Genomic DNA, 27,922 nt, shown 5'->3' on the forward strand with positions numbered 1-27,922 from the left:
TATTTTGACCATGTGGCTCCAGAAATGTGAATTTATAGTCTATTCAGCTTGTACGCAGGTGATTGACAGAGAGGGGATTAACCAACTGGATGCGATGAAGCTGCTGCCTCTTCCTTCAGGTTACTCTAAGTTTCCATGCAAGGATGGCCATCCTTACATGGTTTCATTGAGGCTAGCAAGAAGTACAGCTTCCTAGCAGGGAACTTACTTTTCATTTAACTACTACATGGCCACCAGACCTTGAAACTATTTTCTCCATGTTACTATTCCTCCCACATTCCATCTATTTTCCCATTTGTAAAATGGGAATACTGAAGTTGGCTTTCTTAGACATACCTTGTAGTGATGTCCTACTGATACATGACACATATCTATAATTACCGGTCTTCAGGTTTAAGAGTCAAGATTTTGACAAGTGTGTGTGTGAGCATGTATGTACCTGGTTTTCTTGGGTGGGGGTAGACTAGAGGGAATGGGCATGGAGAAGAAGGCTGAAAGGTTGGCTTAGAGTTCCTTAATATATTCTTACTCTCTGTGTGAGCAATGCCCGATAATTCAAATATGGAAGAGACCCTCTCTACACACAGTATTTCAGATATTGCTTTGGGCATCTAGAAATGTTTCAGATACCATTGCTATTTAAGATTGCCACATAAAGCAGTCCTATTTTTTCAACAGTTAACTATCTTGTTTCAGACTTCTCATCCTCAAGCATCATCACAGGCATGAAAATGATGTCATAACTATAGACAATAGTCCCCCTTTACATACAGTTTCGCTTTTCACGGTTTCATTTTCCTCAGTACAGTATAAAAAGATATTTTGAAAAATAGAAAGAGAGACCACATTCGTTTTCATTACAGCATGTGGTTACAATTATTTTATCATTAGTTACTATTGTTAATCTCTTACTGTGCCTAGTTTATAAATTAAACTTTATCATAGGCATGTATGTATAAGAAAAAAATAAAGTATCTATATGTATAGTAGGCCTTCTGTGTCCGTGGTTTCCACATCTGTGGATTCAACCAACTGTGGATTGAAAACACTGGAAAAAAAATTGCACATGTTTTTCCTCATCATTATTCCCTAAACAATAGAGCATAACTAGTTATGTAGCATTTACATTATATTAGGTATTATAAGGAATCAAGAGATAATTTAAAGTATATAGGAGGATATGCATAGGTAATATGCAAATACTACACCATTTTCTTTCACTGACTTGATCATCCTCAGATTTTGTTATTTGAGAAAGGTCTCAGAACAAATGCTCCATGGATACTGAGGGACAACTGTAAAGGGTTTGGTACTATCTATAGTTTCAGGCATCCACAGTGGGCCTTGGAATGTATCCTCCGTCAATAAGGGGGGATCCACTTGTATTCAGATTTCAAAATGTTTCTTTTTTGCAACTTTAGGTCATGCTGTTCCTGGGATTCTGTACACTCACTAAATGCACAGGAAGTAATACCATAAACCAGATGACTTCCCTATTTGACAAAAGATCAATGAAAGGATATTCGAGTGTTGACTTTTGAGAAGGGTGTGATACTGTGACACTGGAGCTAGTCTCAAAATTAATGAGCGTATCTAAACTTGTATTATATACACAAAAGTTGACATCGGATGGAAGATGACATCATTTGAAAAATACATGCTTATCATATCCCATCAAGTTTGGTCCTGTTCAGAACAAGAAAAGTTCCATTCATAGGTGGAGTCTTCAGCTTCTAAATTATTCAGGAGAGTAATAACAATGTTCCCCTCCCTTCCCTCAAGACAGAGCAAACAAACAAACAAGTACACTATAGAAAATCAATTATAATTAGGGGAAAATTGCTCCTGCTTGCCAGCAAAAATAAATATGGCTCCATTGAAAAAATCACTAATATTATACATTGAAGTTTTAGACACATGCTCTGAACAATTAAGAAAATTATTTGAGCACAGAAAAAGGTGTGGAAGAAGCCACATCAAACTGATAACACTGGGGATTAAGGAGGAAAAAGATGATTAACTTTACATATCTTTATGTATCTCTGAATAATTGGACTTGAAACAATAAGTGACAATAGTTTTTGTATTTAAAAAAAACTAATAAAATAAAAACATACAGGCTGGGCACAGTGGCTCATGCCTGTAATCCCAGCACTTAGGAAGGCCTAGTTGGGCGGATCACCTGAGGTCGGGAATTTGAGACCAGCCTGACCAACATGGAGAAACCCCGTCTCTACTAAAAATACAAAATTAGCTGGGCGTGGTGGTGCACGCCTGTAATGCCAGCTACTTGAGAGGCTGAGGCAGGAGAATCGCTTGAACCTGGTAGGCGGAGGCTGTGATGAGCCAAAATCACACCATTACACTCCAGCCTGGGCAACAAGAGCAAAACTCCACCTCCAAAAAAAAAAAAAAGGTGAAATAAAATAAAAACATAAAAACATACACACGAACACAACAAAGAGCAGAAAGAGAATTTAAGGAAATAAAAATACACTGTATTCAGAGACACATCCAAGAGGGTAATCTGGCTCACAGTAGAAGCTTGATAAACATGAGTTGTATGAATGTGAAGCACACAATAGCTGACAATATAAACATTCTCCTCATATAATATTATCTACTTATGTGACATAGATAAATATAGTTGCTTTTTAACCATCATAGTTAAGAAATATTTTTATCTTATCTAAGCACTTTGGGGATTTAAATTTTAAGTCAATAATAATTTATAAGAGTTTGTTTCTGGAAGGTGGGCAACCTTTCAGGCAGGCCAGAAGACCCTCAGGATTCTTAACTTTCACAATGAAAATCCAACAACTGCCCACAGGGCTGCAATGTTTATATGTGGATTTTCCATAATTAGTGGCACCAGCTCTTCAGGCCTGGACAGGAAATAAAACCTCCAACTCCTTGCTCTTTATGAGACCTCCTGGGAGAAGTAATCTTTAGAGAAGATCATTGAAAGGGCCAGATCATCCATCTTCTTCTATAGGATGTCTAATGCTATCCTTGAATGAAGCTCAAGTATATCCTGCTGAAGGCTACCAAATCACTTTATGGCATTTTAATACTAGGGTCTCAGCCTTACTTAATGCTACCTTAAGAAAAGGACACAAGAAATTCAAAACTACGCTTACTATAACAATGTTGTGAATTACTAATCAGATCACTCAATGTCTTCTACAGAAAATGTCTTCTTAGAATTATGCTCGAACAGCTTTTATTTTCCCTGTGGAAAACACACTCTCCTTCTTTTCCATAATGAGAAATAATATGTCACAGATCATGATTCCCCTGCCCTTTCATTTTTCAAAAACCCAGAGCAACAAATAGGAAACTCAATTGGAAAAGTGATTCCACTAACTGGAGTAGGGTTGAGCATTATTATAGTTGCCTTCTCTTTGTTCTGATCTTGTATTTCAATATTTTGTTATTACTATTTTCATGTGAGCCACTTTAAATACTTTGTAGACAGAAGCAGTGGACTATACAGACAAAATAAAAATAAAGTAATATCTCCATCTGGAGTTGAACAATAACATTCAATTATCTCTTTCCTTGGCATAATTGCTTAACAGAATACACCAAGCTTCACTGAAAGCCACCAATCTCCAATCATTCTTACTATTTTGAGGGCTGCTTAATTTTACCATGGAGTGTGGACTCCAGTTTTATCAGAATTGTCTTGGTATGAGAAGCTTCAACTTAAGTTCACTCATTTAAAAAACTTTAAGAATATCACAGTAAGAAAAAATTCTTCAGTAGGTCAAGTCCCTTACAGCAAAATCCAAGGGACTGTTCAATTGTTTTATTATATAAAATGAATGATGCTTACAACATCATTTTTTCAGAATCTTTCCTTCCTTCCTTCTTTCTTTCCTTTGTCTTTCTCTCCTTCTTTCCTTCTCTCCCTCATTTCTTCCCCCCATGACTGTGATATTTTCAGGTGATAGGATTTTAACTGGACTGTCTAGTTCTTACTGTCTTATAGATCAGATGTTAGATGTCATCTGGCATTTTTTTAATTGTTTGTTTCTCCAAAGTACCTTTAACTTTCTTTTTTTCAATAGGCTTTTGGGGAACAGGTGGTGTTTGGTTACATGAATAAGTTCTCTAGTGGTGATTTCTGAGATTTCGGTGCACCCATCACCTGAGCAGTGTAGACTGTACCCAGTGTGTAGTCTTTTATCCCTTACCACCCACCACCCTTTCCTCCAAGTCCCCAAAGTCTAATATGTCATTCTTATGCTTCTGTGTTCTCATAGCTTGGCTCCCACATATGAGTGAGAACATACGGTCATCTGGCATTTTTAATGCCACATGATCAAATCCAACAACACTCTCCAAAATAATCTTTCAGGGTAGTGATGGTGGAATCTAAAAACAGTAAAGTTAAGGTATCTTTAGCCATAGGATTCTGGCCAAACTGTGAGATAAATAAAATCTGCCTTTATTTCTTTTTCACCTTCCTTTCCAAGAATTCCTTCCAGCAATCTGAAGTCTCTATATACCTTACTATGTGTCAGACTTTTTTTTTTTTAATGGAATACTTTATGAATTTGCATGTCATCCTTCTACAGGAGCCACACTAATCTCTGTATCATTTCAATTTTAGTATATGTATTGCCAAAGTGAGCACCACACACTCTTTTAAGATTAAAAATATATATATTAACTCATTAATCCTCATGTCAGTCCATTGAGGAAAGTACTATTATTATTCCATTTTTCAAAGCTAGGACACCGAAGCTTAGACAGGTTAAAGAATATGTCCAACCTATGGAGGCAAGACACAATGGTGGTGGTCTGGTCCAAGAGCCTGTATACAGTAGAAATATGTGCTTGTTAGCTAGTATGCTGCATACTGAGCTAACAACAAAAAAGTGAGTTTCAGTGAAAAACACTGATTAATAACAGGAAGTGAAATCCAACAGTATGTAACTTTAGGTATTTATAGTAGGGTTGGGATGAGATTTGTTGCAATGCCTCCTGAAGTCCCTTAAAACTCAGTCCACATCAGCAGCCATTCCTTGAGAGTACTGCAAGTAGAACAAAGCATTTTAAACCACAGAATCCTTTCAACGTTTTTATATTTCTCCACTATAATCCTGCAGCACCCCTCCTCCAAAGGGCAGCACTGAATGAACGGACACATGACACATTGATATGATCAAGGTTGACTGGTGGCTTCCCACATATCATGTGGGGTCCCGAAGAGGCTAAAGATTGGTAGAGTATTGTGGAACCCTCAGCGATCTGGATTCAACTTAGCCATTCATTCATTCAACAGATACTCAACAGGAACCTACAGTGTGCCAGATACTCTTCTACAGACTAAAGATAGAGCGGTGAACAAAGCAGAATAAACCCAAACTTCTAGCTACTTACATTCTAGTGAAGACAGACTAAATAAATGTGATAATGGCATAAAGTACTAGGAAGATGAAGCAGGAAGATGCATGGGAAGTCTACAATTCAAAACAGGGTGGTCAGGTCAGGCATGCTGGCTCACGCCTGTAATCCCAGCACTTTTGGAGGCTGACGCAGGAAGGTCATTTGAGGCCGGACTTCAAGGCCAGACTAGGCAACAGTGAGACCCCGTCTCTACAAAAAAATTTTTCAAAAAATTAGCTAGGCATGGTGGCATGCATCTGGAGTCTTAGCTAGTTGCGAGGCTGAGGTGGGAGGATTGCTTGCGCCCAAGAGGGCAAGGTTGCCGTGAGCCATGGCTGCACCATTGCATTTCCCCATGGGCAACAGAGTGATATCCTATCTCAACAAAACAAAACAAAGCAGGGTTGTCATCTCTCAATACTCACAGATCCTATCGCCTTAACTTTCTAGCCAAACTGAGTTCAGTCACTCCTTCAACTCACTTTGCCCTTCCCAAATATGAGCTCTTTGTCCAAGACATTTCTTTCTCCTAGAAGGCCCTCTGTCCTGTGTCATGTGAGTGGTAGTTTAGTTAGTTAACTGGACTGAAGCCAAAACTACCTATGTTCCAATCCCCTCTTTATTACTTACTAACTGCTTGACTTTGGGTAAGTCCCTTAACTGCTCTCTAGGCCATAGTTTTCTAATTTGGAAAATGGGTATAATAATAATGACAAGAACAATAATACCTATATCACAAGTTCATTGTGAGGCTCAACTGAATTAGAATATTAAAGTGCTCAGAATAATACCTGGCACTTCTACTACCATGACCTCAACTAAATTTCTATCTGTGCTTAAGACCCAATTCAAATGCTACTTCTCAATCTCTAATCACAATAGCTGAAGGTGAGATTTTCCTTCTCTGAGATCCTGTAGTCCCTTGCTTTTATCACTCTAATGGCATTTAACCTGTATCATTGCAAGTATTCACACTATCTTGAATTACAATTATTATATATATGTGAAGTATAACTATTATATGTGTGTGTATATTTATAAACAGCCTCTTCCCTCCTGAAATCACAGCATCTGAGAGTTTAGAATGAACATAAACTTTTCTTCTTCCTATCTCCTCTTCCCTTCTGTGAGTGTTTTAATCAGTTCATTATTTATATGTGCCAGAGAGTGGATAGGAAAAGGAAAGGGAAATGAAATTAGCAAGTGCACGGGCCCACACACACACACACACACACACTTTATAGTTCTGTATTAGTTCATTACATTTAAATCTCCCAATGTTTTTGATCTCCTTCTCTGAGGAAAGCTTGGTGGTATAGCAGTCTATCCTCCAAAGATTCACAATCTAAATCGTGTAGAAAGCCTTAAGGAAAAAAAAAAAAATCCTCTCACTTAAACAACTTAAGCCCCAACCCTACTTGAAACTATGCCTTAAAGTGCTTGCTGTCTCCCCAAATATACCATGTATTAATTTTCACACTTCAAGACTGCTACTTATCCACCCGATCCATTCTGGAACCTCCTTCCCTTCCCCTGTCACTTCTCTTGTTTGCTTTCCTTGCTCTCCCTTCCCTGAATAATTGACTGCTCCCTCAACCCAAGTGATACATAAACATTCGTCCATTCGTTTCCCCTCTTCCCTGCTAGAGTGCAAATTCTTTGGGATGAAGACAGACCTCAAGGCTCAGAGAGCTTTGCCCAAAGCAGACCCTCTCACTCATCTTGGCAAATCCTGCATCTGGAGCAAGGCCTGAAGTGGGGCAGATGCTCAGAGTGTTCACTGAATGGAACTGAATGAGCTGCTAATGAGAATAGACAAAGGAATTTCTTTTCTTTCTTTTCTTTCTCTCCCTCCCTTCCTTCCTCCCTCCCTCCCTCCCTCCCTCCCTCCCTCCCTTCCTTCCTTCCTTCCTTCCTTCCTTCCTTCCTTCCTTCCTCCCTCCCTCCCTCCTTCTTCTTCTTTTTCTTCCTTCTTTCTTTCTTTTTTTTTTGAGATAGAGTCTTGCTACTTCGCCCAGGCTGGATTGCAATGGTGCGATCTCAGCTCACTGCAACCTCCACCTCCCTGGTTCAAGCAATTCTCCTGCCTCAGCCTCCCAAGTAGCTGGAATTACAGGCATATGCCAGCATGCCCAGCTAATTTTTGTATTTTTAGTAGAGACAGGGTTTCACCATGTTAGCCAGGCTGTTCTGGAACTCCTGACCTCAAGTGATCAACCCACCTTGGCCTCCCAAAATGCTGGGATTACAGGCGTGAGCCACTGCGTCCAGCCAGTCAGCCAAAGAAATTTCAGTCCCTCATTCCCTCCCTTGTCCTTGCCTTCTGAGCAGAGATGCTGGGCACAGAGCTGACCAAACCAAACTACTGGAGGGAGGAGATACACAAATACTTCCTCAAACAGGCTGGACAGAAGGATCTATAGTTTTTATTAATTCAGTTTGTTGGGGGCTTTATCCCACACAAGGCACTGTGCTGTGAGAGAGAAAGACAAACAAGACCTGATACCACCCTCAAAGTGAAGGGAAGAAATGTAAAATAAGCATCCCTGTCAAATTTACCCCTTTTCTTTAGAATGATGTTGATCCAAGACAAATAGTCTTAACCAGGGCAATATATATTTTAAATTTCATTGCAGCAAGAAAGAGAAACGACTTGATTTCAAGTTGGTTTTTGATTTGTCAGGTGAATTTAAGTGATTAACCTCTTGGTTCCCAACTTGGCTTCTATTCCAAGGTAGAAATTCTAAAACTTTTTTTTTTTTTTTTTTTTTTGAGACAGGGTCTTGCTCTTTCACTCAGGCTGAATTGCAGTGGCACGGTCATGGCTCACTGCAGCCCCGACCTTCTGCCCTCAGGCGATCCTCTCATCTCAGTCTCCTGAGTAACTGGGACTGTAGGCGCACACTACTGCACCTGGGTTTTAAATTTATTTTTATTTTTTGCAGAGAGACTGTCTTGAACGACTGGGCTCAAGCGATCCTTCTGTCTCAGCCTTCCAAAGTGCTGAGATTACAGGAGTGAAGCACTGCACCTGGCCTGAAATTATAAAACTTACTCATAAAATACCAGACCAGATTTAATTCAGAGAATACCTTAATCTCAATGTGGCTGTGTCCAGGTGAAGAGTCAAAATGTAATACAAAAAAAAAAAAAAAAAAGAAATAGAAAATTAGGTTCCACGATAGACACCAGGGCTTACTTGAGGATGGAGGGTGGGAGGAGGGTGAGACTTGAAGTACCAATTGGGTATGATATTTACTACCTGGGTGACAAAATCATTTGTACACCAAAGCCCAGCAACACACAATTTACTTGCTGCAAGGAAAACAATCTGCACATGTAACCCCCTAAACCTAAAATAAAAGTTGGGGGAAAAGAAAGAAAGAAAGAAAATTAGGTTTCAGAACACAAAGTATTATTATTATTATTTGGAAAGTGCCTACTAAGACAGGGGCAGGAAACATGTTCTTCTAAGGCATCACTACCAAGCCTGCCCAGCAAATACACAGCTAATCTAGAATATTCTGAGAGAAAGATAAGGGTACAGGGAATCTTATATGAAACAAGAAAAAGGCCAGATGATTGATACAGCTTCCAACATAATTTCCCCTAAAGGCTATTAACAACACAAGAAGGCCCAAGGCATTACTCTGAGCAAATTAAGACCTGACAAGTCATGTAGGAAATTCTTTCAAACATCCCAACATTTGATGTTTTACCATTTCATTTTGCTCTGCATATCAAAGAGATGGCTTACCTCTAGCCCAGACCTCTGATATTCAGTAATCACTCTATTCACATTTATATGAAGGAAACCACTACAAAAGAAATACACAAAGCTTCAGTTTACTCTGGATTCAATATCCTAGGGGAAGACAACAGTTTTCATTTTCTTTTCTTGCTGGAGAACAAAAGCATCAGATAGGAAAATCTGTCCTTTTGGAAAAGCACCAGCCATTTGTTCTCTGGAAGGCCCCTGAAAGTAAGCAGATAAGGGAAAGTGGATATCTGGACTTGCCTGAGAAAAGCCTTTTAGGTCCAATTGTAGCAACTTATTTGAGAGCTGCAACTCATTAAGTGTGTCTCTGATATCACTTCAGATATGAAGGTTAGTGAAACATACCAATAGATTGAATCATCAAAAAATTCTCCTAGGAATTTGAACACAGAAGATTTGATGGAGAATTACTCCATTGGCTCAAGTCTGGATGGGCCCCTAGTGGAGATAAGATACAGACACCTTTTCGACAAGGGTTTCATTCTTCAGAAATAGAAGCTCAAATTGAGAACATTCCCTCGATCCCTCCACATTATCATCACAGTTTATTAGGCATCTACATATACTCCGTAGGCACTAACTAAACACATAAAATCTAAAGTCTCTGCCTTCACAAAGCAGACAACTTAAGAAAACAACCCCACCTCCTGCTCCCATTCTGGGGACTACACATCAGAAAACAGATCTCTTTTTACAAATGCGACCAGTTTATTTCCTTAAATCCTTATTGATTCAGGAAACAGTGCTCTTCAAGTCTCTGGCTTGAGAAGAGCAGTTAAGATTAACCTTTTCTGATACTCAAGCTGCTGGATATCTTCTTTGCATTGCCTCTAGAAGGATTTAACATTGCTCTAATCCCTCATTTATCAAACTCCTTCACCAGAGGGGGTGAAGGGGGCTCTTTTGCGCCCTAATTTATGAGTCTGCCAGGAATACATTGGCAATCAAAACTGAAGCTGCATTCCTCAAAACACTTTTTGTAAATAGACACAAGGCAGTATTGTGCTTACACATACTGCATATTCTGAGTTATCTATCTTACACTCAGGCTCAAAGAGGTTCTGAATTTCCCATTCTTAGAAATCATATGACATATGCAATAAGAGCATATGGCCATGAGATAGCTGAGGCTTCAATCTGTACCACAGCCAAGAACACTAGATGCCCAAGTGTGTAACTACTAATGAATTAAGAAATAATGCAGATAAGTTGTCGAGAGAAGGAAAATACAGAAAACCAATTTAGAAAAAGCAGATTTTATTTATTTATTTATTTAGACAGGGTCTCACTCTGTTGCCCAGGCTGGAGCGCAGTGATGTGATGATAGTTCACTGCAAATTTGACATCCTGGGTTGAAGCAATACTCCTGTCTCAGCCTCCTGAGTAGCTGGGACAACAAATATGCACCACCATGCCTGGCTAATTTATTTATTTATTTATTTTTTGTAGAGATGGGGGGTCTCACTATGTTGCCTAAGCTGTCATGCACTCCTGGGCTTAAGTGATCCTTCCACCTTGGCTTCCCAAAGTGCTGGGATTACAGGTGTAAGTCACTGCTGCCAGCCGGAAATCAGACATTATAAAGGTATCTGGCAATTGGGTAATAATCTAAAAATATTTACATAAATGTGATAATGAGAGATGAGAGTGATTTAGATTTGGGGGGACATGGAAAATAAAGCTTCTCAAACTCAGCAGAATTTCAACAATTATCCAACATTGACAGGCTTAAAAAACACAAATAGGGACTGCACACTAATACATATGAAGCTCCTAAAATCTGGTTTTAAGGTAATGCCACACAGACCATTGACAGTTAGCAAACGAAATGAAAGAGTCTGACAGTTAGTAAATGAAATAAAAGAGTCTGAGTATCTGGAAGAAAAAGAGATGACATTTTGAAACATATCTTGTAATTTGGTGAGGTTGACAGTTAAAAAAAAAAAAAAAAAAAAAACTGCATTCTTTTTGAAGGTCCATTAAACTTGAAAAGTAACAACACAAATCTACAGTCTAATTACACAATTAAAATTAGTACAAGGAGATATACAATTATTTTTTAACTTCTGGCTTTCTACTGGACTTTTTGTTTCCTCCACTGGTTTTGTCTTTCATTGGGAAGGAAAAATTCAGTGGTTTATCTTATAAACACCAGGTGCAAGTGAACATTCACTGGGCAACTGTACAGGACATAATACACCCCTCATAACACCTCCCTATCAAGGCTTTTGTTATAGATCACTGCCAATCTCTGTGAAAACAGGAACCATATTGCAAAGATCAGTAGTCATACAGTTTTCCTTAACAAATTCAAATACTACATCGTAAGTCTAAGAGGTGTGTGCCAAAGGTGTTATCCAATATACTGAGTAGTAAATAGCAAAGCCCTCCCCATCAGATTTTCTCAACTTGGAAGGAATCAGGGAAGCCATTGAAATGAATGCAGAATTGTTTGCAGAACCGTAAATATTCATGGTAGAATCTACAAATGTAACACCAGCTACCCCTTGTAAAATTATCTGTGCTCCTGCCAAGGGAACTCACACTCCAGTGGAGTGCAGAGGAGTATAAATACATTTACCTTTCTTATGAAGACAAGAAAAAAGATCAACGTAGTGCTTTCTATAAACAATAATACAAGTGGGAAGAAAGTGATTGAGGGAAACAAAACAGGATGGGAAAGGAAAAAAAGGAAAGGTTTGAGTATGCCTGTGTGTGCACTTGGAATAAACAGCTCCGATTAAGGCGAAAGACCTGCAGCAGCTGCTGCCATGGTCTATTTCTATTGAATGGCAACAGGGAGGGAACAAGGGGTGGCAGACGGAGCTAACCTTTATTGAGCACCTACTATTCCATGCTGGGTCCTGGAATACCATGTGTTTGGATCAGCCCACTCGCTTCTCATAGCAACCAGGGACACTGATGTTTGAGTTGTCGCTTTTGTTCCTTTTATCAGAGCTGTGCAACTTGAACTAGAAAGATCACTGTCCTGCCATTTTCTAATCATGTAATCTTCAACTGACGAGACAGTAAATGTCTTTAACTTCTTAATTTTTTTTTTAAAATAAGGGAGTAACAGCTGTCTTTGAAGGGTTTGGGTATAGACTGGGCACAAATGTAGGTAAAGTATTTAGCATGGTGACTGCCCAGAGTAGGTGCTCAAAAATTGGTAGTTTTATGAATAAAATTTATAACTACTTAATAGAAAGCTGTAATTTGTGAATAACATTTTTTAAAAAATGAAAGTCTCATGCTAAAGCCCTGAACAATCCTTCCTTCCCATAAGTACCTTCATAACTTTTGGGGGTCTATTTTACCCAAATTATTATTTTATTTTTGGTAGAGTAGCACAATTTTAGAAACTTTCCCCCCATATATGTAGGATTGGAAGGTAATTGAAGACATGATGAAAGGGTCTCACACTATGTTTTTCATTCTTGGTTTCAACTTGGTGTATATCTTTCTTGGTTGCCTTTCATAATATATGTTCTTGTCATTTTGTTAATAAATAGCTCTTCAACACAAAGTGAGTGCTTTAATGGGTTCCGGATAATTTGTACAGTGATTGAGCAACTGCCAAATGGTGAGCATCATTTGGCTGCTGCCTGGTGCTTCCGGAATTTTTTAAAAAATGTATCTGCCAGCAGGTGCAGTGGTTCATGCCTGCAATCACAGCACTTTGGGAAGGCTGAGGAGGGAGGATCCCTTGAGCCCAGGAGTTTGAGACCAGCCTGGGCAACATAGTGAGACTGTCTTTATTAAAAAAAAAAAAAAAAGAAAAGAAAAGGAGCTGCCTACTTACGACATGCCAGGCACTGTGGTAAGTGCCTTAGATAACTGTGGTAGAAATTGCTAGTGCACAGCAATATCCATGTCTTCCTCTTCTTCTAGGGCAAAAAGCTACACTACACTTCACAGCTTCTGCCAGGGTTGGCTGTGGCCAGGTGACTGAGTCCTAGGAGTGGGGGCACAACTGATGTGCACAACCTCCAGGCCTGGCTCAAACTAAACTTTTGTGATGTCCCCTTTTTGTGTGCACAGTCCTTCTCTCCCTTTTCATAAGCGGTTGAATAAAGTAGCCCCAAGGACCTAGAGGAGAGCAGAACAAGATAGAAGACATCAGGGTCCTTGAATAACTACAAGGAGCAGAGTGACCCCACTGACCATATTGGACTGTGAGGTGACTTACAGTGGCAAGCCATCGAGATTGTAGGCTTTATAGCAACTGTATTACTCTAATACAGAAACGTTTTGTCACTTAATTCTCATTACGGCTCTGTCAGGTAACGTATTCACCTGTATTTAACTCATATAGGAACAGAGGCTCAGAAAGGTAAGTCACTTGTTCAAGAGCAAGCAGCTAACAGGTGAAGAAACTGACACTCTGCCCTTGCTCAGTGAAACTTCAGGACCCATGCTCTCACTCATGGTAGTCTACTGTCCCCCCAGTAGCTACTGTAACTATGGAAGTACAAAAACCTATGTGATGGCCATTTCCCCTTTTAACCTTGAACTTACGTTTCAGTAATAGAAACATTTTATTTTCCCATTAATTATAATGAAGAGTAGCAAAAATTAACAAGAACTAATTTTTGTAGATGATTTCACTCAGTGAGTGACAGAATAATGCGTATAAAATACTAAAAGCACAAGGCAGGCGGATCACTTGAGGTCAGGAGTTCAAGACCAGCCTGGCCAACATGGCGAAACCGGTCTCTACTAAAAACACAAAAATTAGCTGGGCGTGGTGGAGGGTGCCAGTAGTCCCAGCTACTTGGAAGGCTGAGGTGGGGGGATTGCTTGAACTCAGGAGGCAGAGACTGCAGTGAACTGAGATTGCGCCACTGCACTCCAGCCTGGGCAACCGAGAGAGACCCTGTCTCAAAACAAAACAAAACAAAAAATCATTAAAAGCAGACTGCTCTGACTAAAGCAAGGCTGGGGTTACCAGGAATGAGCAGTTTGACAATCACTACGTGCCATCACATTGCTTCTCAACCCTGAGCTATTCAGATTTCTTTCCTTTTTAAAACCAAAAAAAGTCTAATTCAGTTCTAGAATTCAGTTTTGCAGACATACCAGAGCTATGCACCGAAAGTTAATGTACACCTTGAAAGCAGTATGTACCTTAGCGACAAGGTAAATCCATCAATATCTGCTCACCAAACTACTTCCTGTTTTACTTAACTTGTAGAGTAGCACCATGTGTTTTGTCAGTTAATTATTGACCTTCAGCTGGCAGCCACTTGGTAATGAAAAGACTGTCTTCTGGTATGCCTTAGTTTGTATTTCTGGTATGGCCATCTCAGCTTCCATTTTCTCCTTTAGGTCTGAAGTCTATATTCAGCTCTGTTTAGTTCAATTAACATTCACTGTTCCCTTGCCTGTGTTTAGTAATGAGGACACAAACAAGGTTCAGGCCTGGTCTCTGCCCTAGGACCAGGAGAAGAATCCAATAGTTCACCATAAAAAGATCACTGTTCCAGTTCAAATAGTCCTTGCATGTCTTATTTTTTAAATGACAATGACTGTATTAGCTTTGAGGCATCATTCTTGAATGTCCCCTAACTTTCTGTGTAGATAATGTTTAGTACAAGGGGAACATTTAAGATATTAAAGATGGGGTATGTTATGGACACTAACAAACCAGAATGAATGTTGGTGGCAGCACTGTAGTGCAGTTCTAGAGGCTCTTTACCAAGCCAGGAGTTACTGCTTTGGTTGTGGAATTGTAGAGCAGCCCAAGAGGTCCCAGAGGGGAGGAAACAGGTGGCATTCAAATGGATGGGCTAGTACGTCAATATCTTAACAAGTAGTACATCTGTAGTGATGCACATTGATGGAATATTGCTTGACTTGTGAACACCAACTCCATAGGAAAAGGACAGCCACTTTTCCATCTGTGCTGACAACTGAGCTGTGTAGATCCTGAACCAGAAACACAAGAGGAAAACAATCTGAAAACTGTCTATTCCCTTGAGCACTTTCACTTCCCTTTATGAGCATTTCAAGTAGAGCAACACTCCATAAATGCTGCTGACTGACTGACTGACATTTATTGAATAACCAGTGTATACAGAATATGTTCTGAGAAACTTATACAGAAAATACCAGTGACCTATACATGCTCTCATTTATTTTGACGATTTTTAAAAAGTGGCCTTTTTGAGGCGAGTCTATATACCCTAAAGAAGTCTTCTCGGCCGGGTGCGGTGGCTCAAGCTTGTAATCCCAGCACTTTGGGAGGCCGAGACGGGCGGATCATGAGGTCAGGAGATCGAGACCATCCTGGCTAACACGGTGAAACCCCGTCTCTACTAAAAAAAATACAAGAAACTAGCCGGGCGAGGTGGCGGGCGTCTGTAGTCCTAGCTACTCGGGAGGCTGAAGCAGGAGAATGGCGTAAACCCAGGAGGCAGAGCTTGCAGTGAGTTGAGATCCAGCCACTGCACTCCAGCCTGGGCGACACAGCGAGACTCCGTCTCAAAAAAAAAAAAAAAAAAAAAAAAAGATGTCTTCTCAAGAGACAGGGAACTTCAAACTCAGGGCAAGCAAGTTTTGGAAAGTGACTGCCCCTTCATCATTCGGGCTCCGGTCTTCGATGGCTGCCACTGGTAACGGTCAGCCAGGACGGAACTCCTGAAACTCAAAACAAACAATCACCTCCCACACCTGAAACAAGGTCCTTTTGCCTCTCCAACTTGAAACACAAGTTTGTATTCGTGGTCTGATTTTTGAAGACCATAAAACTTTACATCTGCATAAAATATGATGCAGCTGCTTCTGAGGGGCAGGCTGTTCCCTGTCCCCACCCCATTGTCCCCTTCTTGGTGAAAGGCTACTTGGTAAAATGATCTTTGAGTACTAGAGATGAATTATACATCCTGTATAATTGCGGGATGTCGTCGGATGCACAAATATAGTAGGTTGTCAAGTGCACAAAGCTTTCTCAAATAAGAATGATTTACCTAAAGGCATCTCCTTTACTAGTAACCTAAACTGATTCTTTTCAACCTAAATGAAATTCTTTCAGTTCTGGTATATTCTTGAGCATGTCAAAATAAAAATCTCATAATATTTAAAAAACTTATCAAGTTTTATTTTTAAGCAACGTATTTTTAAAAACTTCATTATTTTTCAGACCAGGTAAACACTGTAAAGTTAAAAGACTTACAACAACTTGTAATTAAAGCTTAAGATCTGATTTGAAAAACCACTGAAGGAAAATTTTCAATTAGAAAGCAGAACGTTGAAGATAAATGAGACATGATTGTAAGTTCTCTTCCTGGCGTTAGACTATGAGTTAGACTATGACTTTCAGGAAAAGGAGGTAATAAAAGTGTCGGGAGAAAGGTATTTGTCTCACATTGTGTCAGATTTCCGAAGGCCCATGAGCACCTTGAGAAGTAACAGCTGGGAGGAGCAGACTGAGAGCTTTAGCAGCTTTTGGAAAGTTGCCATTATGTCTCCTTCGCTTTCTTAAAAAGCATTCATTTGGTGTTGTCTTTTACTTTTATTAGCTTAACAAATTTTAGCAGATTGTCACACAAGCCACATTATGGGAGATATTCCCAATTTTGTTGATTACTTTTCAAGCCTTTCTTAGTGTTACTTTAATTATTCTAAACAGCACTTGAAAACTGTTTAGATAAATTGAAAATAAGATTCATTCCAAAGAACTGATATGGAAAAGATCTTAGAGTCAGAATTTTTGAGCCAGAAGGGCTCAAAAATCATCTAGTTCAACCTCTCATTTCACAGCTAAGGAGACTGAAAATGACTAAAGCCAAAGTTGGCTAGGAGGGTTGAGGGCATGAACCTAGACTCCTAACATTTAGTCCAATTTTCTTTCTACTCAGTGCCAGTTCCACACTGTTTTTCATTTTTCCTTCTCACTCAAAGGCTGCTCACCGGAACTCCCCCTGTCCCTCCTCCCAACTCTGGGCAGCAACCAAACTGTCTTTGGCCTAACAAGGGTGCACAGGCACTTTGGTTCTCTCCCAAGAAGGAGGTATATGCATTCATTTGGCTCTCTCCTTTTTATAGCTCCTGCTCTTTCTATCAATTCGTATCAAATACAATGTAATTTGGGAGCCCCAAATACCTCAATCAATATTTATAAATTTACAGAGAAGGGAAGGAATTACATTAAATTAGAAACTGTTAAGTTACACATATTAGACACAATAAAGAATTCAACTCCTTCAAAAAGTGCTTATAAGCGTCTTTTAGCATTTTCACAGAAGTCTCCTTCTACTGCCTTTAATAAAATCTGTTTCCTCCCAAGCTTCAGTTTTCAAGATAAAAAAAATTATTTATTTGTCCTATATTGCAGATACTTCAACATTTTTCTTGAATTTTAATTTGTTTGTTCTTATGCTAATTCCTAACTTGGGACATCTAAAAACCTACAGTTTCATAATTCTATTTTTATTTTATATATATACTTTTTTTGAGATGGGGTCTCGCTGTGTCACCGACGCTGGAGTGCAGTGGTGCAATCATGGCTCACTGCAGCCTCAATGTCCAAGCTCAGCTGATCCTCTCACCTTAGCCTCCCATGTAGCTGGGACCACAGCTGCATGCCACCATGCCTGGCTACTTTTTAAAATTATTTATAGAGACGGGGTCTTGCTATGTTGCTCAAGCTGGTCCTGAACTCCTGGACTGAACTGCCTTGATGTCCCAAAGTGCTGGGATCATAGGCATGAGCCACTGTACCTGGCCTTTCATACATTAAGTGAGGTTTGGGGAAGGGTACAATGGCTCATGCCTGTAATCTCAGTGCTTTGGGAGGCCAAGGCGGGAGGATTGCTTGAGGTCAGGAGTTTGAGACCTGCCTGGGCAATATAGCAAGACACTCATCTGTAATATACACACACACACACAGACACACACACACACACACACACACACACATATATATATATTTTTAACTGGGCATGGTGGCATGTGCCTGTAGTCTTAGCTACTCTGGAGGCTGAGGACCATGGAAGAAATTGCTGTCAAGCTGAGAAGATGAATCGATGGTTGACAGTGCAGCCTCAGTGGGATCATAGTCCGCTGCACTCCAGCCACTTCATCCAAAGCACAGACAGGTAACAATATCTCTCATTTCTCCCATACTTGTCCTTCTTCCCCTCAAAATTCTGTCTATGCCTCCCTGGCCAGAGCAAATCAGAAGCACAATGGTCAGGGAGCCTGGGCAATGCAGTTGATGGGAGAGGGGAAAGGAATTGACATGATAGCAAATTGACAGTGATTGGCTTCCCCTTCAAACTGTTCTACACCAATCAAAAAAACCATTCAGCTGAAACCGATATCCAATCTTACAGAAATCCTTCTGCCACCCAGCTTCATGAGAATGATTCTCTGCCATCCATGCTCTTCTTTCCCTCTACTTTGGTTCACTAGAAGATACTATTCTGTATGGACCTATGGAATAGGTTTCCAAAGGAAGTTATTCAATGGGCCAGGAAAACCCCCCACAAAATTCAGCAGAACGAGAATACAACATGCCTCAAGGTAAAGACCTCACAAGTTGAACTGTTTGATTATACCTTCAGTCACTAAGACCTTTTTTTTTAAAAAATAAAGTCCAAAAGCCTCTCCAGCCCCAATATCTTCCTCCATTTTAATTTTATTTTTATTGTGGTAAAATATATATAACATAAAATTGACCATTTCAACTATTTTGTAGGTGTAAAATTCAGTGGCATTAAGTACACTCACATTGTTGTGCAACCATTTCCACCCTGCATTTAATTGTTAATTTTCTAACTTGCAGTAAGGGCGTGAATAGGAACTCAACACAGCAAAGATGGACAGAATTCCTCAAATTTCTAAATCCTTCTCTTTTGATAACTTCATCAGCTTCATGTTTCTGAAGAATGGAGCCTTGACATTACCTATATTGCATGTCTGTCCATCTGACTCCTGCCCAGCTCTGTGCCTTACCAAGTCACAAATGAGGATGGACAGACACACACACACACACACACACACACACACACACACACACACACACACACACACACATACGTGCACTGCCCTTACTTTTTCACCCTTCAGCTAAAAACTCTCTTTCATAAGTGGTTATTCATTTGGCTCTGTTATTTCCTGCTTAAGCACCTGCCCTGGGTCCCAATTCACCTCCTCTACAATCACCTCTTGAAGCCTTTGGAATAAAGTTTCCCTAGGTCTGCATCAAATTTCCTTCCCTAATTTTTGGCACCGTCCATATCAACTCAGTGCAGCCCTGTAAGTACTGATCACACACGTACTATGTATATGTCTAGGACCATGTTCTGTTTTCTGAAAAATGGTATGGACAAGGAGCTTAGGGTCTTGGTAGCTGTGTCTGAGACTTCAAAAATAACATAAAAAATTGAGGATGAAGGATTAAGTATAGTGAGGTGAAAACTGAGCATCACTGAATCAAAAATGTATTATTTGAAGGAGGGCTGCAGCAACTCACGGCAGTCTGTAGGGAAGTGGTCTCTGAACTCCCAACAGGCTGGGTTCAAAGTCTGACTTTGCCCTTTACTAACTCTGTGACCCTCGATGTTCCTTTCCCTTAAACACCCTGAGCTTCATCTTCCCCACCTGTAAAATGGTGCTAATAATAACATGTATCTTTAAGGCTATTGTGTGGACTAGGTGAGAGGTAAGGAATTTATTTAGCTCAGTGCCTGGCAGGTAGGAGGTACTGCATAAATGTCAGTGAATATTATTGACTTCCACCCTCATTCTCAGCACAGAGCCAGACTGATGGTAACTAACATTACTGGAGTCTTCATGGAGGAGATAGGATTTGAGATGGACTTTTGATTAGAGTTCAGATTTGGATAGCTGACTTTGAATGCCAGAAAAGTTTCCTGGAGAAGGGTATGATTTACGGTTGCTTAGGTAGTTTAGATATTAAATGAGGGCAGTATTTTAGGATTAGCACTTGGATTTTTTTTTTTTTTTTTTTTTTTGAGACGGAGTCTCGCTCTGTCGCCCAGGCTGGAGTGCAGTGGCCGGATCTCAGCTCACTGCAAGCTCCGCTTCCTGGGTTCACACCATTCTCCTGCCTCAGCCTCCGGAGTAGCTGGGACTACAGGCACCGCCACCTCGCCCGGCTAGTTTTTTTTTTTGTATTTTTTAGTAGAGACGGGGTTTCACCGTGTTAGCCAGGATGGTCTCGATCTCCTGACCTCGTGATCCGCCCGTCTCGGCCTCCCAAAGTGCTGGGATTACAGGCTTGAGCCACCGCGCCCGGCCCTATTTTTTTTTTTTAACTGCAAAGTAAATGTAGGCATTTTGGTAGAAAATCAGTGTCACTGTTCTAGCCATGATCTTTCTAAAAGGATCCTTCAGCTCCTCAGATCTTTCTTTTTACTTCCAATTCTCCAACCTTGCTATGAAGTGTAGATAAAGGATTAAAATTCAGCAGATTGCTTCAGGTTAAAGAGAGGAAGAGGCTTTGCCAAATACCCTTTATAAGTGCGAGGCATAAATTGAGACTCCATTCTGAGGACTTTTACAAACAAATAGAGCCAGGTACCCAAATTCTACTAATTATATTGATATTCATTCGTAATCATTCCCCCTCCCCTAATGTTCATTCATATTAATCCCCCCGCCCTCAAGTATATGGACATATTTATGGGATAAACTTGAAAAAAAATTAACAAGGACATTGTTATTCCAGGAAGTGGCTGTCGGGTGATTGGTTCAAGAATATTATACAATGCTCAGCAGAGCTCCCACAGAGCTTCTGTGCTGTCTCTTCTCTTACTTCCAGGTGTTTATACCACATAAAACTCACTGCGTTAACCAATGCCGATTCCACATTCAGCATGAAATGATTTCCTACTGTGAAAATGGTGTCATCCAAACACCCACAATAGCTTGGAGGTCTGCTTTAAGACTAATGAATTTGCCAGTTTGTATAGGGCCCACGTATTTATACTTTAGCAAAAGCACTATAATCTTGTTTCTGAAATTTTGTTCTTTTCTTCTAAAACAGAAATACAGAGAACTAAAGAAAGATAATCCTTAAAGTTTTTACAAAGTTAGAGGGAAATGATTCCATTAGTTTCACTTATCAAGGCCATCTAACTCTTTGTTTAGATAAGCATTCCAGATAGAAAATAAGTTCCAAAAAAAAAAAGAATACATAAAAGCATGCAGATTGGTTAGATAGAAGGGAAAAGGGACAGACGGAGGAAATGAGGGTAAATATTATTTTTCCCTCAATGGGAGTATTTTAAAGCTAAATGCCCTGTCCTGAAAAGTCAAGAGTTATGTAAAGTATTGGTGGTTATAGTTACTTGAGAAAAGTACAACCTGAATATGCATTTCTCTTATGGGTCAAACAGAAGTCACGATAACTGTCTGTCCTTTACACTACTCCAAGATTGTTATTTAAAGATGAGCATAGTGAAAACTATAATACCCTATCACTTGTCCACTACCCATGTATGCTAGCAAATAATAATTATAAATATTTTTACCAATGAACTGAATCAGAAATAGGTAACAATTTTAAAAGTAGCTTTTCTGCTATTGTGCAAGATTAATGCCCTTCTATTACATTTAGTTCCAAAAAGATAATTCTCTTATCTGACAGCATTATAAAAGCAAAGTATTTCATGCATGGCAGTGTTGAGGAACTTGGTCATGGGGGACAGGGTGAAAGGTCCAATGGACCGTAAATATGTGGTTCACACCATCAGGGTAGATATACCTGCTAATCTGGCTCCTCAAAGTCCCCCCTACAAGGCAATGGTGTGTCAGAATGCAAATGGGAAATACAGGTACAGGAAAGCTTGGACTCTTCTATTGCAGAAAAGGAAAGAAAGCCAAGGATGAGAGTTTAGTGTGGGCACACTTGCTGCTAACCTGAAGTGCTCGCTTTACTTATGCTCTCTTCTTAGGAGGGGCTGATCATTTATTAAAGGTTCTTTTTATATTAAACACTAATGAGAAGCCAAATAATTCATAGGGAGTTTCATATTAAGGCTCAATGATATTAAATACCCGGAGAGCCTTGCATAAACAAAGATGGATTACCAGCAATGCTCAAAGTAAAATTTTTATATGATAATAAACAATACAACATTTTCATAATAAATCTAAAAATCACATACCCACACAAGTTGCTTCTTCCCATCCGATATATACTGTGATTGGCTACCAGGGAGGGGAAGTGAAGAGACAGACACACCTTTTATTATTTCATCTCTTAAATGTTACCTAAAGACCTCCATCTTAACCAAGCAGCCTATGGCTTCTCCTCCTGTTACTAAAAACCTGCCAACATTTCTTGGCCACCTGAGAGCGTATCATCGGGGCAGCTTGAATTTGGTCTCACCAAATAGTCTGAGAAGGAAAGGGTCACTTGAAAGAGATGAAATTTCCCATCCATGGATAAACTTTTCTGCATATAATGTAACTTTCAATAAGCCTGATAAATACTCTGTAAAAATAGATATCACTTCTCCTAGGTGTAAGAGAGAGATTTATTAGAAAGGGGCAGAGGTATTGTTTTGGGATTAGAGATCATTTCAAAGCGAAGTCAGTACAGAACACACTCTAGGTTGCCTAACGCTCCAGGGGAAATATTTTCAGAGGTCGATTAATGCACATGCTGACTAGAGAGGACATTCCTATGAACAGGAAGCTAAGGAAGAAACCACTGTTTCCTCTACATTATCCAGCATCAGATCTCTGGACACTGTTAATTCAAGTAGATTCCCTAGGGAAAAGATGCAGATTGGTAGAGGGAATTAAGCTGTATATACACCAATTTAATTTCATGAAATCAGTTTGAAATAGAAGTAGTTTAGCTAACTGGAAAGACTGTGTTACAGATTCTCTGAGGAATTCTGGGCACTGGATTCACCTTCTATGATTTTATTTATTTTTTATCTATAAAGGATTCCTAAGAATACATGATAATGTTCTTAACAATTGAGTCAAGGGAAAGGTTAAATTAATGCCTTCATCAATCATAAATGGTGGTTATAAATAATCTCAGAATTAAATCCTTATCAACACAAATGTATAAAGTCAGCAAGTCAGCTTTATTTGGTCTACAAAGAGGAAGAAAAGAGTAACGATAGCTATATAGTATTCATGTATGCTGTTAGCAAACAGCATATGTATTATTATGAAAAAATGTAGGGAAAAAAAACTCCTCAATTTCATCTTTCCTCCAACCAGGGTTGCTGCTCCTAGCCCAATAGGCCACATGCTGCATGATACAGGGGCTATTTATACCAATTATTGTCTAAATGATGTTCTTACCACTTAGAAAAGATGTACATAGGACACAACCAGTTTGTTACCATTTAAAGCAAATTACTGGGCTGGGCGTGGTGGCTCAAGCCTGTAATCCCAGCACTTTGGGAGGCCGAGACGGGCGGATCACGAGGTCAGGAGATCGAGACCATCCTGGCTAACACGGTGAAACCCCGTCTCTACTAAATAATACAAAAAACTAGTCGGGCGAGGTGGCGGGCGCCTGTAGTCCCAGCTACTCCGGAGGCTGAGGCAGGAGAATGGCGTGAACCCGGGAGGCGGAGTTTGCAGTGAGCTGAGATCCGGCCACTGCACTCCAGCCTGGGCGACAGAGCCAGACTCCTTCTCAAAAAAAAAAAAAAAAAAAGCAAATTACTGTCATTTTATTTTCCTGAAAGATTTAAGGAAAAATTAAGTAATTTAATAGACGGTGTGCCTGATGCGGTCCCTTACAGATCGTTAGAAAGCTGGCTTTTCTTTGTTACTATCACATTTAAGCTTCAAGAAGAGTCTCAGTGTTAGGCAGGCATGACCAAATTGTTATCTTCCTCCTAAAGGAAGCCACAGAAGTCAACACCTTTATTAGTGCCAATCCTACCTCTTTCATCTTTGGCACTTTTACTTTCTTTCACCATTTACCATAGGAATAATATAAAAAATTATGTACCTTTTCCCACATAGTACATTGCTACTTTCTCAACAGCATAAATACTCAACTAAAACCAAACAAAATGAGAATAAGTAGGGGTCAGACATTTCATTTCTTCTTATGTTAGCCCACAAGCCTCTCTTTGTCTCAACTCCAGTAAGTAGGTTTTGTTTGTGTTTGCTTTTTTCAATAACGGTCTTTCAAGTAAGCCTGTAGGCTAGAGGTTTGGGCTTGGGACCTATATATCATCTGTATTCCCTGCCCATCCGGCACAGTAGTTATTTAATTCAAAAAATACTTGAGGATAGGCCAGGCCTACCCTAAATCAGTTACTGGCCTTAGGCTGCCACTCACATTTATGATTATTTTACATAATGCACAGTTTCTAGAAATTAGTTCACACCTTGCTGGGTCTGAAAACTTAATATTGTAAACTGGCAATTTGTATTAACTCGATAAACTAAGAAGGGACAGCCTCAGTGCCCACATATTGCTATATTACAGAAAAATCATAGCCGCGAGTGTTTTCAAACAAATTTAAACCTTATAAGGAAGGGAACTTCCGCTTATTAAGAGAGAATCAGGATAAAGGATGCAGAAAACATATGCTTTTGGGGAAGGTGAGAGAAGGCAGTAGAAAACTAAACTTAAAAAGTTTTGGGTACAAATTCCCCCCAGGGAGTGTAAACCAAACGGAACCGAGCAACGCCCACCAGCCCCTAGCCCTGCCAACAGCTCCCCCTTCATAGGAGAGCCTTGCCAGTGGTTTTTTACCTCTGGCACAAAGACCAGTTACAAAATGGACCCACTATTCCCAATCCCAGGCTTTCTAAATGACAAATAAGCAAGGAAGAAAAAAAATTTCTAAGCGGATCACCATCTGGGTTGAGGAATGAATTTACGCCAATGAATTGGTACTATGAAATTATAAACATTCTGGAAGACTCCGTGCCTTGATCAAGAGTACTGGGTGAAAGCCAAATTTGGAAACAGAAAGCAGGATAAAGCCAATGTTTGTGGTCTTTATCATTCACTGCTATATTGGTTATAGGTAACACTGGACACAGGGTCAGTGTGAAGTTAATGAAGCCTCTGAGATCTGAGCAAGTGGCTGGCATTAGCAAAGCAGGCCACAGGGAACAGAGATTTGCAAATAGAGGTTAAATGTGAGATCCTCAAAGACGAAGGCACTCAAGGAATTGCAGGGGAAAATGTAGAAGAGCTGGGGCAAAGGACAATTAAAGCCCCAATAATCTCCTTTCTCGTAATCCCCGTCATCTCTCAAATGTCTCCAAATTTACTGGGCGCAATAGGGCTTATTTGAAAAAAATCATATAAGCATGAACATATAAGACCATAGTTATCACAGAGTCAACACTTTAGTTTATAACAAAAATAAAATGAAAAGCTTTTATTTAGAATAGGACAAAGCATCTCTGCAGTTCTTTTTTGACATTATTTCTTGAGACAAACCTTAGAGCCGCCCCACAAAACAACAACCCCTACCCAACTGTGCTTCATGCTCTCCAAGAATCTTCCAAGGTCAGGGCAAGGGGGTATGGGTAGAATTACTCTCTAAGAGAAGAGATTAAGCAAATCTCGAAGGAAAAAAGACACAGGACATAGGGAAAGGATAGTTTGAATAGCGTTCTTTCACAGATCTCAATCACCAGAGAAAGGTTTTCTATTATCAGTAAAGATGGAGGGCTGGGCACGGTGGCTCACGTCTGTAATCCTAGAGCTTTGGGAGGCCAAGGTGGGCAGATCACAAGGTCAGGAGATGGAGACCATCCTGCGTAACACAGTGAAACCCTGTCTCTACTAAAACAAAACAAAACAAACAAACAAAAAAACAAAAAAAAAACAAAAATTAGCTGGGTGTGGTGGCGCATGCCTGTGATCCCAGCTACTAGGGAGGCTGAGGCAGGAGAATCGCTTGAACCCAGGAGGTGGAGGTTGCAGTGAGCTGAGATTGTGTCACTGTACTCCAGCCTGGCAACAAAGCTAGACTCTGTCTCAAAAAAAAAATAAATAAATAAAAATAAATAAAAAAAAATAAAAATAAAAATAAAATAAAAGATGAAGAAAAAGGCCAGCCACTCTGGCTCACGCCTGTAATCCCAGCACTTTGGGAGGCCGAGGTGGGCAGATCTCACAAGGTCAGGAGATCGAGACCGTCCTGGCTAACACGGTGAAACCCCGTCTCTACCAAAAATACAAAAAATAAGCCAGGGTGGCGGGCGCCTGTAGTCCCAGGAGGCTGAGGCAGGAGCATGGTATGAACCTGGGAGACGGAGCTTTCAGTGAGCCAAGATTGTGCCACTGCACTCTAGCCTGGGTGACGGCGTGCGACTCTGTTTCCAAAAAAAAAAAAAAAAAGATTCAGAAAAAGCATTCAGACACATCAGAATGAACACTCAAAAAGCTTATCTTCAATATTCATTAGGTTTAAGGATTTCTCCTAATGAGAATCTATGCTTTCTTCTAAGTTGCTTAGTTCAGTTTTAGAAGATGACAGCTGATATAACATATTTTCACAATGACACCTGCAGGTTATTTGCAAAATCTGGCTTAAATAGCAATGACCAAGGGCTGAATCCAGATTTTCAAGATTCCCAAGGTTATGTAAATGACTGCTGTGTGGGCAGAATCCCTTAAGCTCTAACTCAAAATCAGTCACTATTGGTAAAATAATTTTTCTTTTACTCTAACAATTTTCATAAAAAGGATACCATTAGATTTCACCTGGGGTTCTGTTGAAATATTGACATTATTATAGCTATTTTAAAAAGACTTTTTGATAGATGTTTATAGAAATGTTTCCTATGCTCAGTACATGCATACAGCTGGTCTATAAAATATTCCCTTTGGAGTGTTAACCCTTTATAAAATCTTTAATTATTTGTTACAACAGAATATAATGAGATAAACTGCGTTTATATTCCTGCTGTACTTGGAGGTAGACATATCCACAGACTCTGTAAAGATAAATGCAGAATTCCCGGATGCTGGGAAAGCTGCCATTTAGCTCAAGGCTTCCTTACTGTCATTTCATGAGCAATCTTAAGTATGTAGCCACATATCAACTTAAAAGCATAATTTTTATTGTTTAACTGAAATTCTAGGGAGGACAGCATATAAATTGAGAAAAAAAATAGAAACCTGGCTACACAGAGCTCTTAAATAAACTTGACAGCTGCCCAAAGACAGGAGATTTAAATAAATGTACATTAAACTCTTACCACTAGACACATACATCTTTTCCCTATAGTGTGTAGGAAGACCAGTTGCAATAGAAGGAGGCCTTGAAGGATGTTATTACCCATTCTCCATCTATTAATAGAATAATGCAGTAGTCAAAAGACTTTCAAAAGATAAAAGCATCATTCTCTCTAAAGTTTTTGGACTCCTGCCCAAATCACAGTCATATTTTCATATTTGTCAGCTCAAAGAGACTCTTTTATAATAGCAAATAAAAATTAAGTGTTCACACTGGGCTTCAAAGCAAAATTCTTTCAGTGATGATGCATAAAGCACAGTATACATCTTTCTTTAGGAAGGGTGACTGCCTCAAATTCAATATTCAAGCTGGTAACATCACAGAGATAAAGGCTACTGGTACAATGACTGCTATGATCCACTTTTATAAAATTAGGCTAATTATGCAGAAAAGCATTCTCATATGGGTGAATCCAGAGCCCTCTCCCAGAGGTGGCATTTTTCAGAAATGTCCTTAATAAAGACAGACATGGAACTGAAGAGTAAACAGGGATAAAAAGAGGAGGGAGGATCAAAATGAAGACTCCTTT

At 39.7% G+C, this 27,922-nt stretch overlaps 1 non-coding gene across 1 annotated transcript; it reads right to left on the minus strand.

The window, feature by feature from the left end:
* Positions 1–4,538: 4,538 nt before the first annotated feature.
* LOC116273341 lies at positions 4,539–4,642 on the minus strand. Its single transcript, XR_004181709.1, has one exon. It is a non-coding gene; the product is annotated as a U6 spliceosomal RNA (small nuclear RNA).
* Positions 4,643–27,922: the final 23,280 nt, after the last annotated feature.

This window comes from Papio anubis, unplaced genomic scaffold, assembly GCF_008728515.1.
Source record: "Papio anubis isolate 15944 unplaced genomic scaffold, Panubis1.0 scaffold569, whole genome shotgun sequence".
Taxonomy (NCBI): domain Eukaryota; kingdom Metazoa; phylum Chordata; class Mammalia; order Primates; family Cercopithecidae; genus Papio; species Papio anubis.